The following is a 13,929-nucleotide window of genomic DNA, read 5'->3' as shown; positions in this document are numbered from 1 at the left end:
TCATGATTTAATCATCATGTATCAAAATTTTAACACGCAGTTGTATTTCGTTAGTTATTTGATCTTGAGTTTAAAATTTGCTAATATTGAACCAAATGAAATCAAATATTTTGTTTTATTTTTCTTATGTAATCTTCATTTTTTTAGAGCTTAATAGGTATGCACCGTTAGTGTAAAAGTTTTTACACGGTGATCAATCAATTAATCATGTTTTGTATGACTTTTAAGGTAGCTATTAAGGAAGTCAACAAAATTAATGATGGTTGATGACAAACTTCACACTGTTTATTTTCTCTTTTTATTATTTTTGCTAATTTAAATTTCATTCAATAACATTATTGAAGGCCTTTCTCTGTTTTGTAGGAAATTCATTCACAAATGATAACAGGGAGGGAGTCAGGGAAGAACATATGAATAATCTGGAGTTCTGGACATCCAATTGTTTGATCTACAGACAATTGCAACTGCCACTAATGATTTCTCCACCGAAAATAAGATCGGAGAAGGTGGTTTTGGACCTGTATACAAGGGGTATGCAGGGAATATTAGCCAACAGGCAAGAAATTTCTGTAAACACTCTATCAAGGAATTCATGGCAAGGAGTGACAGAGTTCATAAATGAAGTAAATTTGATTGCAAAACTTCAACATCGGAATCTTGTAAGACTTCATGGTTGTTGCATTCAAGGACAAGAAAGAATGCTAATCCATGAATACATGCCAAACGGCAGCCTAGACTCCTTAATTTTTGGTATGGAAAATGAGCAAAGCATGGATTTGGTTGCTCTTGACATCAGCAGATTACTAAATTTTAAAAATCATGTTGAATAAAACAGGTTATAATAGAAGTAAATTGCTAGAGTGGCCTCAACGTTTTGACATAGTGAGTGGAATCTCAAGGGGGCTTATGTATCTTCATCAAGATTCCCGATTAACGATTATACATAGAGACCTCAAAGCAACTAACATCCTATTCGATGAAAAATTGAGACCAAAAATATCAGATTTTGGAGTGGCCAGAACTTATGCAGGAGACCAATCTGAAGGAAACACAAGTAGAGTAATAGGGACCTAATGAGTGTCACGTTATCTAAAACCATTTTTGCTTTTTTACAAATATGTCTGTAAATTGTTCTTGATGTATGTAATGATGTCTTTAGCTTCGGCATTTTAGCGTTGGAGATTGTATGTGGCAAGAGAAATAGGGGACTTAATCAGACAGATAAGAGTCTTAACCTCGTTGGCCGTGTAAGAGCTTGAATCTGTTTTCAACTTCTGTGTGTCTAATTAAAATATAATAAATAATTATCCTTTCTTCTTATTATTATTACTATTATTATTATTATGAAAAACAGGCATGGACATTATGGAAAGCAGGCAGGGCATTAGATTTGATTGACTTAAACATGAAATTGTCGTCATGCATTATATCAGAAGTATTACGTTGTGTTCATGTTAGTCTTTTGTGTGTGCAACAGTACCAGAAGATAGGCTTCCAATGAAGTCCGTCATTCGCTCATTCTAATGCTGGAGGGTCACATGGAATTGGTCGAGCCTAAAGAACATGGTTTCATTTCTAGAAATGTTTTAGGTGAAGTAGATTTACGCTCGAATCAGAACGACACAAGTTCAACCAATTATGTGACAATTATCCTGTTAGAAGGTCGATGACTCGTGAAAGGTTTAATTGGACGTACACTCATATAGCTATAAGAGGAAATTTGTAAGAACTTATATACGAAAAGTGAAGGCCTAATTTATGACATTCTAGCATGCTATTGTCTCATTTTTTTTATTTTTTATTGTTTAGTTTGTGTTAAAACAATAGGACTTAGCTTCTTTTAAGTTTTTGTTCAGAAGATATTAAAGAGTAATTTTTGTTTGTATTTTGTGTAGAGTTGAGTTGTAGCAGAGACATGAAAGAGGATTAATGATCAGAAGTGTCGCGCCCAGCATGACCTTGTAGCTCAGAGAGTCAGACCTGCTCAGCCCAAGCTAGCCGCTTAGCGCAAGGAATCACATGGGAAGATAATTGCCACGAGCAAGCACGCATCCTATGCTTAGCGCGTGGCCACTTGATCTAGTTGGACATGCCCTCAGTGTGAGAGTCACGCTAAGCACACAAGAGATTTTTTATTGGCCAATTGATTGGTGAGGCATATAAAAGGAAAGGAAACTTTGTGTTTCCTTAGCCATGAAGAAACCAGCAAGAAGCAGAGGAAAGCAAGCTGCAGCCGGTGCAAGGAAAATCCATTTTCTAAGCTCTGGCCGATCCATTTTCTAAGCTCTAGCCGATCCATCTCCATTCATTTTTCTTCCCTTTCATTCCACTTTTATTTTTTTAAGTCTCTCATGATAATGAGAGACTAAAAACCACTCGTTGTTGGGAGCTCTACAACGCAAATTCTCTTGGATGCAATGTTTCTAAACTATCTTCTAATATAATATTATTAATTATTATTATTCATCCTTGTGCTTATTTACATACTTATAGTTTGATCATCCATCTTTAGGTACTATTTTAGGATATAAATATTGGAAAATATTTTGATAAGCCCAAATATGTCTCTATCTGAATTCTAATATTATTTGGGCTAAGCACTCCCGACATACTAAGCCCAAATATCTCTCTGTGTAAAATATTTTGCTAATTGGGCTAAGCACATACATTGCACTAAGCCCGAGCTATTTTTTGTATGTTTGACTTTTGTGTTGGGCTAAGCGCACCTTACGCACTAAGCCCAACTCCTTTTCTGTCTTAAAATTTTGTTAATTGGGCTAAGTGTGCTACCCTCACTAAGCCCGTGCCTTTCCCAGAGGTTCCATTTTTTGTATAGGGCATAGCGAGCCATGTGCGCTAAGCCCAAATATCTCTTTGTTTGCGTGATTTCAATAATTGGGTTAAGCGCACACCTTCATGCTAAGCCTAGCCTCTCTTTTTCAAAGTTTTGCTAAAGGTAGCGCTAAGTGCCCATTTGTGCACTTAGCGCCCAGTCCAATACATGTTACCTTTATTTTTACTTATGACTTTAACTATTTTACCTTTTAATTTATCTTCTTTTGTCCTTCTTTTTATGCAGATGGCTTTCAAAAAATGAAAAGCTTCCACATCATAGGCTAGGCCACATGAGCCCAAGCCAGAATGGGACTCCACCAAGTTTACATCATAAGTGGCATGGCACAGATATCAAGAGAACATTCATCTCTGAAACATCCTTCCGGAGAGGAGCGTCCAACTTGCCTACTCTGACTATGATGAGTTCCTCCTTCCAAAAAGGAACGTCCAGCTTACCTACTCTTGCCTACTCTCATTGAGCTCCTAGAGAAGAACATACATATAGCTTTGGTGAAGGAGTTCTAGTCCCACATCTATAACCCTTAGGACAGCTTGCCTAAATAGTGCGAAGTCCGAGGGAAGGTCATCAAGTCCGATGCTTAGACATTGAACACCTTTCTGGAGATGCATGTGGTCCTATAGGAGAGCGAGAGGCACCCTACCTTCTCCCAGTTTCTCTACACTTACCCTGACCACCAGGCCATTGAGGTCAAGCTCTCTGCCTAGGGGTCATTTCATTCTGAACACTGAGGGATCCCCATGGAAGATTCCGAGGAAGGACATGACCACTCTCACTCAAACTTGGAGTGCCCTCTCTTACTCCAACCTCGTTCATACCTCCCACACCTCTGATCTCAACATCGACTGGGCCCGCCTTATTTATGGTATTATTATGAAGATAGAGATGGACTTAGGCAACATGATCTCCTCTCAAATCACCCAGATAGCCCAGACCAGCTCGTCCAAGCTCGGCTTCCCAGCTCTCATCACGGTCCTCTATGATGCCAAGGGGATCCATTTGATACCTTGACCTTCGCGAGTCCTTAAGCCTTGTCATTAACTTGGCATACATACGGAATAACTACTAGAATCCAGCAAATACTTTTGTAGTGTCATTAACCCTAATAATATAATTTTGATACTATTTTAAATAATAATTTTCACATAAATAGTAAATTAAATAATATTTGACTATGCTTAATTTTTTTAAAAAAAGGTACATTAAAGTATATATTTCAAAAAATAACTAAAAATATTTATAATATTATATACCGTAAAATAACATATTAGAATTGTCTAAGACATTATTATTATTATTATATATAATAAAATAGTAAGTATTATTATAATATATATATATATATATATATATTAAAATAGTATAATATATTATTTGTTTCTTGTTTTTTTCACTTGGTTCTTTATAAAAATTTGTTATTATTTAAATCTTTTAATAATGTAATTATTTTTAAAATTAATAATATTTATAGTCATTGATTTTAATTAAAATTGTATTACCATTTTCACATTCATTATCAAATTGATGATTTCATTTTCTATATAAACCCTACTTCAAAATTGTTGTACATATCCACCCAATTTCTTTCGTGTGTGTTTTCTATCTTCTTCTTCTTCTTTTTTATTATTATATTATCATTTCTTTCGTTCTTTACTTTTATTTTTATGTATGAAAAAGGATACTTGAATGTGTTATTGATCATCATCAAAATTGAGAATTTAGTTCTTTTAGATTGACAACTTGGCAAAATATAAGGTGAATCTATATTCATAATTGATAAAAAAAATCATATCTTTAAATTTTTATTTTTAGTATTATTTATATTTATATTTTGATTTTAGGTCTAAATGTTTCTTTGAATGATTTTTGTGAGATTCAATAAACATTTAAATCAATATCATGTTTTTATTAGAAAGTTCTTATATGAATCATTTATCTAATATATTTTGTGAGGAATGACAAGTAGAAATTAGAAATTATATTTGATTAGGTATATCATCTTACTCTTTGTCTTTTATCATTATTTTTTTGTTTGCAAGATTCACTCCAGTTATGTTTTTTTTTTTTAATTTCATTGTTATGTTATTATATGTTTTGATATAATATCATTTCTTTTATTTTTTATTTTTATGTATGACATGATACTTTAAACGTGTGATCGATCATCATCAAAAATCAAAATGTAACTTTTAAATTAGTAAGGTATAACATGAATCTATATACATCATTGATAAAAAAGAATTGTTTAAATTTTTATCTTTAGTGTTTTTTATATTTATATTTTGATTTTAGGTATAATTTTTTCTTTAAATAATTTTTTTGAAATTGAATAAACATTTGAATCAATATGATATTTTTATTAGAAATTTCTTACATGAATCCTCCTCCTCCTCCTCCTCCTTATTTTTTTTTCAATCATATTTTGAATAGTTCTATTACAAATTTTTATTTTTTCTACTCAAATCAATTTTTAAATGATATGAATGATAATTTTTAACTATCAATTGGCTAATTTATTTTCTTCAAAATACATGTTATATGTGTAAATAATTTAATAATTATCATTAACACAATTAGTTTAATAATAATATTTTTAGTTTTGAAATATATGCTAAAACTTACAATAAATAATTTAAATAATTAAATTGATAATAAATATTGCACAATAATAATAATGATAATAGCAATAAAAATAACAATAATAAAAGTCATAATACAACAATTATTTATTAAGATCAATCATAACAAACTATAACTTAATAGCTAAGGTACCTAACCATAAATGATAATAAAAATCAATTAAATATCATTAATTTAAAATAGCTAAGGTACCTAACAATATAATTATTGTTACAAAGAAACAATAAAATGTAATAGTTAATCAATATCTATATACTAAAATTGAAGTATGTGGAAAATACTAAAATACCCATGACTGAGAGCTTGACAGCTGTTCAAAATTTTGGTTTTTTGGTCAAAATACCCATAGCTGAGAGCTTGACACCTGTCCAATTTTTTGCCCTCCAGCTTTGCTTTGGTTTTGTGCCACCTGCCTAGTGTGTTGCCTTTTTTCTGCCACGTTGAGATGTTTTCTCTCTCTTCATCTCTTCTCTTCTTTACACAAAGTCTGAGCATTTTCTCTCTTCTCTTCATCTTCATTCTTTTTTTTTAGCCCAATTGCATTTCTCTCTCTAGTTCTCCCGTAGAGTTGGTTGTCTCTTCCTTCCTTTCTTTCTCTTCCTTCCTTTCTTTCTTTCTTCTTCTATTTTCTTCTTTTCTCTTCCGATTCGAACACAACCAGCCGCAAGAAAGTCATTTTCTTTGTGCTGTGCATGTTGCATTTTTTGTTTTTAATATGATTCTCTTCTCATCTTCATTCTATTCTTTGGTCTGATTTTTTGTGGTTTGATTTTTGGGACAGACTACAATAACAACGGCGGTGCTGAAGGTCAGGACGATGTTGAATAATAAAGGTGTCATTTTGAACTATTTTCCCCCTTTTTTGGGGCTGTTATTTGTCTCTATTTGTAAGGTTTTAATTTTGTTTGTTGTTATACATGTTTTCTTTTAATAATATTTATTTTTTGTTACTGATTTTTCAACTGTGTTTTTGGTTCCTTTTTATTTTCCCGGCTATCGACGAAGAAGCATTCAGCAAGCAAGTTGTTTCTATTTGGAAGGTTTTAATTTTGTTTGTTGTTATGTATGTTTTTTTTCTTAATAATAGTTATTTTTTCTTACTGATTTAATAACTCTATTTTTGGTTTCTTTTTATTTTCTCGGGCTATCGATGAAAAAGCATCATGTAGACAAGTTTTTTTCCCTTTTGTTGTTATGCATGTTTGTTTTGGTACTATTTGTCTCTATTTGCAATGTTTTAATTTTGTTTGTTGCTATGCATGTTTCCTTCTTAATAATAGTTACTGATTTTTCGACTGTGTTTTTGGTTCTTTTTATTTTCCCGGGCTATCGACGAAGAAGCATTCAGCAGGCAAGTTGTTTCTATTTGGAAGGTTTTAATTTTGTTTGTTGTTATGCATGTTTTTTTCTTAATAATAGTTATTTTTTCTTACTGATTTTATAACTCTGTTTTTGGTTTCTTTTTATTTTCCCGGGCTATCGACGAAAAAGCATCATGCAGGCAAGTTTTTTTCCCTTTTGTTGTTATGCATGTTTGTTTTGGTACTATTTGTCTCTATTTGCAATGTTTTAATTTTGTTTGTTGTTATGCATGTTTCCTTCTTAATAACAGTTATTTTTTCTTACTAATTTTTACAACTCTGTTTTTTGTTCCTTTTTATTTTCCCGGACTATCGCGAAGAAGCATCCACCAAGCAACTTTTTTCCCTCTCGCTCCTATGCATGTTTGTTTCATTACTATTTGTTTCTATTTGCAAGGTTTTAATTTTGTTTGTTGTTATGCATGTTTTTATCTTAATAATAGTTATTTTTTCTTACTGATTTTTCAACTTTTTTTTTGCTCCCTTTCTCCAAATTTCTTAGATTTGGTTCTATCTAGTTACCTTGGACCCATTGATTGCAGAAAGATATTCATAGGGGGTTTAGCGAGAGAAACAACTATTGGTGAGTGTTTTCTATTTGTATTGCGTTGGTTTGTTTTCTTTTCGGGTTTACCAATGAGCATTCGTGTAATCAACTATTTTTTTAAAATAATTTTGTGTGGTGCAATTCATCAAGCACTTAGAAATCGTGGAGAAGACAGTTCAGGTTACCGTGCATTATTGTTTCAAAATGTTAAATTTTTCCAAAAACAAATTCCCGGAGGCTTTTATTTTCAATTGTTAAAAATTAAGCTCATTGCAGTGTGTCCACATGTTGATATGTTTGGCATTTGGAGAGGAGGGAACCACAGGTATATTGGTTTAAGGTGGAGTTTCTTCAGCAGTGGCAACACATGAAGGGAATTTCCTGGCTTTGGAAACTTCCATTAACTGGAAATCGAAAATGCAAGAGTATTTTAAGATTTACCGCATCAAACTTTAGGTATCAATGACATTGGTTACCACTCTCTTCTAATATATTGTCTTTAAAACACAAGACAAAGAAAATGTTTCTAGGCCTTGAAGGTTTTCCCAATCATACTGAAAATGCTACTGATGTACAGGATGGGATGGATAGGCTATCAAAATTACTTGACGGCATAAGTTATGTGCACAATGAAGCGGTTTTTATAGGATATTTATTAATAACCATAATAATTGATGATCCAGTTTCATTGGAAACAAGATTGAATGTTGTTGTGAATCATTATTCGCTGTTTCAGGTTCCTATATCTATAAACTATAGACTGCTTGATGATCAAAGAGAGGGAGTGAGGTTTTGACATGGTTTTCTCAACAACGATCATGGAGGCATACTTGGAGATGACATGTGAGTTGCAAATTGTATCCGCCTTCTCTTTTTGGTCATTCTTGGCTTGCGACATCTTTCAATCTTCTGCAATTTATATTTATTTTGGGTACTCCTCTAAAGCGTGCAGTAAGGGGCATGCATTTTAAGTTACATTCCTTTCCTTTAAATGCCATATCAAGCTACTCATAAATCGTTTTGCCATGTGCATTTTTGTTTTTTTGCCTTTGTTGATGCACTATCTGATTTTGTCTCTTTTCAGCATTTAATAATTAGGCTCTTTTTGTTCTCTTAGTCAAAAGTTGAGAAACAAAGTGAACAATTAGTTAACAAAGGAAAATAGGAATGCAGCAAGGATGCCTCATACATATGCATATCAGATTTTCTGCAACTTCAAAGGACATGACTTTTTTTGGGGTAAACAAGTTTGTGGATTCCTTTGGTTCTCTTCTAAGGTTTAAAAGCCACAATTCATTCGTTCTCTTATGAGAATTTTCCTATTTATTGTAGAAAGAATAACCTAACATTGAGTCATGCCTAATTTAAGAGGAAAAAGTATATAATCTTATATTTAAGATTTTATATTAGAAAACCTTTTTTCTTTTGGCACTTGAGATTCAACATTTTTACCCCTAAAGTTTCAATTTTTTTGCAACAAGCAAAAAAAAATCTGCAAATAAATTCACGAGTACTTGAGATTCAACATTTTTACCCTTAAATCTCAATTTTTTTAAAGCAAGAGTAGTGTTGTTTTCATGTATGCGTTCTTACATGCATGTTAGTTTTTCATTTTGTTTGTGTTGGACGAGGTTTGGCTTCTCTTCCGGTACTGTTTTCATGCATCCTTTCTTACATGCATGTTAGCTTATCATTTTTCTCTATTCATGGTACTTTTGTTGTTTTGTTTTTTAATGGTAGCTTTGCTGTTGTATTTTCTTTTATCTTTGTTCAGTGAGGCAAAAAAAATGAAGTTTAGAACAAACACATGTCTTCTTTGTACTCTTTCTTAATTTTTGTTATTTTTTTGTTTTGATTAATTATTATTAATTATTATTATTATTATTATTATTATTATTATTATTATTATTATTATTATTATTATTATTATTATTATTTGTCTTTCTTCTCTGCGATTCCGCTTCTTTGCTATGGCTTTCTTCTGCATCATTTTTTTGTAACCCAACAATATTATTTTTATTGAATTAATGAGAAGGTGTGGGGGTTCGATGTAATTTGGTTACGTGAAAAGTGTTGTTTACATGTTTTGTTGCTGATAACGGTTTAATTGTAGAGAGGGAGCAACCATACCTCGAGAAGGTTTAGAAGGGTGCAAGCGAAACACAGAGCAATGAACAATATCAATGATTATGAAGAATCCCTCTTTCAGGTTCATGATGCCTTTTCTCTATTATTATTATTATTATTATTATTATTTGTCTTTCTTTTGTGTGATTCCGCTTCTTTAGTGTGGCTTTCTTCTGCATCATTTTTGTCTCGAACGTTTGTGGTGGAACACATTTTTTAGTAACAGGATTACTGATATTGGTTGTTACATGTGTAATGTTCTTGAAAAAATGATCATTTTTGTCTTTAGGGCTCGAGTTTTATGGATAAGTTTTGTGAATATGAATAATTTTTTACTATTTTGTGTGTTGCTATTAACTTTGAGAATGTATATTAATTTTGAATGATTAGTATATTTATATGGTACAAGGATAAACTGCTTGCTTCAATTTATTTATTATTTAGGGCCTTTTTCTTTTTTGAGAATGCTTCTATGTTTTGTCCACTTATACATTGTTTATTTTTTAATGAGTCTCCCTCTATGTTTCTTTGATTCCATTGTGATGAGTGGGGAATTGTTGCATATGTGCTCAGAAAATGGTGCGGGGCCAGAAAAAGATGAGCTTGATTTTGAGTTTTTGGGGAACTAAATATGAGAGCCTTATTTGATTCAGACTAATGTATACAAGAATGGAACTCGTGGGCGTAAGATGAGGCACATGCTTTGGTTTGACCCCGCAGAGGACTACCACACCTATTCCATTCAGCAAGAATTAGAATGAGATCATGCTAAAGAGGCATTTGCTTAGTTGATTCTAACTAATTAACTGCTATATACTTTTAATTTTTGGAGTTATTTGCTGCTAGCTATGGGACTTATTAGGGAATAATTGAACATGAACATGTCATTTGAACCTTATGATCAGAATTGAAATATCTTGATTATTTTCTCAATAGAAGCAGAAAATAGAAGCATGATCTGAAATGTGATTGTTATTTTAACTTTATGGTTGAAACACATTTTGCTAGCATCTTATACTACACCTTTGAATAGTTATTCAATAGCCCAAAAGGAATTACAAATCTGTTATAGCAATGAAATTAACACTGAAATTTGATTATACTACAAATTATATATAATCCTATAGCGCTGATAAAAAAACTATATAATCTTATAGCATAATTATTTACTTTGCGGGGTTACTTCTCTTTATTTCTATCTTTAAACATGAGTAACCAACAAGTTGATTGGAAATGGATAGAAATGCAACTATTTTCAAACAGGAGAGATGTAATCTAGATTCTAGTATAGTTGCTATTAAATCCAGAGCTTGGAACTGGTATCAAATTTCGGGAAAGGGCTAAAAATTTCTTTGTATTTGTGGCACTTGGATCCTACACATTACATCAAGTTTCTGTCATAAGGTTATTCATAATAATAGTCATAAAACATTAATATTTTCAACTTTAACATTATTCCACGCACATGATCCTTTGGTTACAAGGAAAATATTCAATTTATACTTTAAAAAACCAATAGATGTATATAAAAATATATAAATAAAACCATGAAATAAGAGTAAAATAGTGATGAATTTACCATAATGAGTGCTGGTGTCAGTGCCACTGACTGAGGTATTAACCTTGGATCTTGAAGAAATGCAGCTCCCAATGAAGCTCAACCTAACCCAACACCCAGCCTCAGGCGCTCCCCCTTTCTTCTTCTCCCTCCCCTTTGATTTACACACATCCCTAGATTCCACCACCTTGCCATTCTCTGAAAATTATTATTATTATTATTATTATTATTATTATTATTATTATTATTATTATTATTATTATGTGTTGTTGATTTAACTTTAGCAAGTGTGTTTATTTTTTATCTTATTAACTTTTCAACTTATTATATATCATTTTTTATGTTTTATTTTTTAAATCACCTTTTTCTTTTTCAGTTAATTAATAATGCTTCAATTTTTATCTTGCTTCCTGCATTTTTATTTACATAATCTATTTTTGATTTTCTGTGTATTTTAATTATTTCTCTTTATAATTATGGGTGAAGACAAATTATACTCTGAATTTCTTATTTATTGTAATTGAAAATACTCTACCAACTTTAATGTTGAGATTCACACGGGAGACAAATCACGTTGGTAGTGCAATGAAAATTAGAAATTTTCCTTACTTTCTCTTTTTGTATTTAATTAATTAATTAATTAATTAATTTTGTTGTTATTATTATTATTATTATTATTATTATTATTATTATTATTATTATTATTATTATTATTATTATTTTGTGTTGTTGATTTAACTTTAGGAAGTGTGTTTATTTTCTATCTTATTAACTTTTCAACTTATTATATATCCTTTTTGATATTTTATTTTTTAAATCATGCATATACAATAGTGAGTAATTATATAAAAAATTATCTATTTGGCACTTTAAAAATTAATAGTGAGTAATTTTAAATTTGAGACACTTTAAAAATTATTTATTTTTCATATGGGATATATTTTCATTCCAGCATTTTAATAGATTTGTATTTAGAATTGTTTATTTGTATGTGTATAGTTTCTTTTTTAAATAACATTGATATTCAAGCACTATGAATTTATATATGAAATCCTCTTTTGACATGTCTCTTCTCATTGTCTGTAGGATTATTTTTTGTGCTCACAATTATGCATTTTCTGATCATGTTCATTAGGATATTTATTGGTTACAAGTTATGCATTTTCTGATCATGTTTATTGGGACATTTATTAGTTTCAGCATTTTAATTATATTTTCTTTATTTCCTCTGAACAATCTTCATTTTACTAACATTATAAATATATATCTATCTAATCTTCAATTATACTACTCTGATTGCAATTTTACTAACCAAGCGACCCGTGCGTACGCACGGGTTATAGACTAGTAACATATTAAAGATTAATAATAAATATAAATAATTGATGACATCTTTAATAAGTTAATAAATTTCTAAACAATAATATTTAAAGTTTGAAACATATAATTATTTTTATAAATAAATTTTAAAAATTAGTAAGCAATGAAAATAAAACTAAAACTAAGAGAAAATAAATAATAATAATAATTAAATCGAGATTATTCAATTTATATTACACCATTAAGCTTAATTAATTCAAACTTGAAAACTTTAAAAATATTACACAAAACTAATATATTCAAAATAATTAAAATTATATTTTTTAAAATAATTAATGACCATGTCTATTTAATAGAATTCATACTATTCAACAAATTTAAAAAATATTTAAATTTTTATCATAAATGGATACTCAAATTTAAATAAATATTGTACATATCATATTGGTATTGTATTAATATTATTACTTGAAGAAAAAATAAATTATAATAAAATTCAAAAGACTTACTCAGTTTAAAGAAAACATGTGTTCATTAAAAAAATAATATTTAACATTATTTTTCAATTTAATACTTATATATATTTGTTTTACTACTAAAAATCTTTAAAATGAATAATTTTATTTATGTATATTTTATTTTCAAAAGATATTGCATCACCATTATTACTTGAATGAACAAAAAATCATAATAAAATTTAATATACTTAATTTTTAAGATAAAATTAACTCAATTAAAAATATAATTAATTAAACTTTTTACTAATAATATAGTTATGTTTAACATAGTAGAAGTATTTAAAAATTATTATTTTTATTTATAAATAAATAAATATAAAATGATATATATATATATAATTTCGAAAAACCCGTGCAAGGTTGAAAGTTTCGAAAAACCCGTGCAAGGTTGAAAGTCTAGTTTGATTAATTGTTCTTGTATGGCCTTTACTAATTCAGACATAACAGGTGAAGGTAGTGGTTGTGTTATGTGGTTTGGAGATCTCTTTGACTTGAAACAGCTTCAAACTGGAGACCAAGATCTATATATTAGGATTTATCTCTGTAACTCGTTCATCTTAGTTTTTTTGCTTTTTTCTTTTTCGGTTTTTACTGATTTTTGAAACATTTGTCTATGTCCTTAATCTCGAGCACCGCCTTCCAAGCAACCTTTAGAGTAGAGCAGAACCACCAGACGAAGGTCTCCTGCTAACTCAACTCCCTCAATTTTGTTTCCTAACCATGTATTTTTTTTTCATTAAAAGGATAAATCCAAAATCTTACTTAAAGAATATGAACACAATTTCACTCATACCAACTACTTGTTAATAATTTGGATCTTTTTTCAGAGGCTATTTTCATACCATTCATAAATTTCCCCCATATTCAATACATTAGCATTATACAATACCACTAGGTCGACCTAGTGGAGCTTTGGATAGAAGCGGTGAAGACTAAGAAAGATCTAAAAGCATTTGTATAAGAACGAAAAAAAAATGACTTTTATGACTAAAAATTAAAAATTG

General features: G+C 30.1%; 1 long non-coding RNA gene across 1 annotated transcript; it reads left to right on the top strand.

The window, feature by feature from the left end:
• The first annotated feature begins 7,765 nt into the window (after positions 1–7,765).
• On the top strand, positions 7,766–9,605 carry LOC114416992. Its single transcript, XR_003667682.1, has 3 exons — positions 7,766–7,858; positions 8,139–8,245; positions 9,516–9,605. It is a non-coding gene; the product is annotated as an uncharacterized LOC114416992 (long non-coding RNA).
• The last annotated feature ends 4,324 nt before the right edge of the window (positions 9,606–13,929 follow it).

The sequence above is a fragment of the Glycine soja genome, chromosome 6 (genome assembly GCF_004193775.1).
Source record: "Glycine soja cultivar W05 chromosome 6, ASM419377v2, whole genome shotgun sequence".
NCBI lineage: Eukaryota > Viridiplantae > Streptophyta > Magnoliopsida > Fabales > Fabaceae > Glycine > Glycine soja.
The sequence above is the reverse complement of the archived record's forward strand: the minus strand, read 5'-3'. Positions and strand labels throughout refer to the sequence as shown.